We start from the raw sequence: 2,165 nt of genomic DNA, 5'->3' as shown, positions 1-2,165 counted from the left end.
AACTAATCTGCCAACTTGAGATAATTGGAAATGTTTCCCAAAGAGACTCTTCTTCCATGTAAGGACTCTCTAACATACTTTACAGAAATACCTTTAATGTTAACCCTTTGCCTTTTGAGGCAAAAGCTTTCTGAGGTTTAAAAAAATGTTATGTTAGCTTCCAGCTGAAGAGACTTGATTTAGTACATGTATTTCAGAATACACCATCACCAACAACAAATTTGTAAAAAAAAAAAAAAAAAAAAAAAGTGTGTTTCATACTTGATATTGTAAACTAACTATAAATCTTTGACTTTATTTCTTAGATACAGGTTCAATTTTAGGTCTTTCTGCTACAACATCAATATTACAATCCTGTGTCTGTGGCTCTAAGAATTGCCTTTGGGATTAACTGTGTTACTGGAATGATACTGTGTTCATAGTGATGCTGCAAGTGGGGTACCAAGGGAGCTATGAAAGAGCAGATAAATTAACTCAGGGGCCAACCAGATAAGTCATATTCTAATAAATTATTCAGTATTTGCAAGGAAATGAGTACTGTCCCTTCTCATATTGCAGGCAACACAATAGCGCCTCCCTGAAACATTAGAAAATTATTGTTGTCACATTCACAGTCAAGCTGGATCATTTCCATATATACATATTGAAGACTTTGTTTTGTACTGTATGTGTATAAACAATGCTAAAACCCAAAGTGCATGAAGCTGCAGCTGTTCTGAAGCAAAATTACATGCTTAAAAAGTGTGGAAATTCAAGAAATATTTTCTCTTTCAATAGAAAGAGGTATAGGGAGTGGTTTATATTGACATAACATGAGCAGTTCTGATTGAACTCAACAATTTCTTTTGTTTATGCTTAGGGGCCACATCGACTGAGGCAGATAAATAATGTTATTTGGGGCGTGCTGTGGTGGCGTAAGGGATAGCAAGACCCACGTTTGGAGGCCTTGGGTCCTCGATGCAGCCATCGTGGGTTCGATTCCTGGACCTGACGATATTTGCTGCATGTCTTCCCCCTTTCCTGTCAGCCTACTTTCATATAAGGGACACTAGAGCCCACAAAAGACCCTCAGGAGAGGAGGAATAAAATAATTTTATTTAGGAAAAGGTGAATCCTGCTCAGAGGATTTTTGTTATTTTGTTTCAGGAGTCATATTTTAAACTTATATTTAATCTAAAATTTAATTGTACTGCTTCCTTTTTTCTAGTGGAACAAAAAGTTCAAAAGGTTATTTTTTGTTTACTTGTATATTAGCAACAGCAAATTAGGTCAAAAATTCATTTGATTATATAACTACATATAATCAAACACTATCTAAAATTCAAATACAACCAATTGACATTATTTCAAGTGTTACTAATGACATTATTTTGTTTGGATTTCAAAGACGAAATCTTAATAGTGTGTGCATGTTTAATAAATAAAATGTGGCAAAAGGAATCTTTATGGGAGACTTAACAAAGCTTTAGTAATAATTTTGCATTGATTAAATTGCTAGATTTAAAAACAACAGTGACTACACATCCAGGTTAATAACGTATAAGTGCTTTTGAATTTTGCTGATCAATGAACGTGATGACAGGTGCAGAAAAAGATGTAACTCTGTAAAGATGTAAAACTAGTATCGCACACCAAAAGAATCACTTAGGGCTTACTTGAAGATAAGAATGGGAGAAAAGACCAAAAGATGAAAAAATGGTTACCAAAGAGGTAACAGTTACATTTCCCCCTGTGCCTCTTGGGAAACTGTTAGGTCTAAATACCTATTAAACAAAACACAGGAAAGACAAGAGAGTTAAATTCTTTTTGTACTCGCGAGGAGAGCAGACAGAGAGATGCTTTCAGTTACAAATCTCCAACCGCTCTGAAAACACATCTCCCGCTCCCTCTATTTTATTGCTTTTTTAGGGGACCCTCTTACACTGAGCGCTTTAACTCTCAAAGGGAGGGGAAAACAATTTATCACATTGTTGCAGCGCTAATGACATTTACTATTAGACACATGTTATCTACACTCTAAATCTTTCTGCTCCAGTCGAGTACCAGACACGGCGTCGAGTACCACAGGAGAGCAGACAGAGTTGTCTCCGCTATCTCCACGAAGGCTTCACTGCTCTCTTTCTCAAAGAGGTCACAGGAAGGAATCATAATTATTCAACACACAG

Source organism: Xiphophorus couchianus, chromosome 20 (assembly GCF_001444195.1).
Source record: "Xiphophorus couchianus chromosome 20, X_couchianus-1.0, whole genome shotgun sequence".
Taxonomy (NCBI): Eukaryota; Metazoa; Chordata; class Actinopteri; order Cyprinodontiformes; family Poeciliidae; genus Xiphophorus; species Xiphophorus couchianus.
This window is presented reverse-complemented; position numbering follows the sequence as displayed.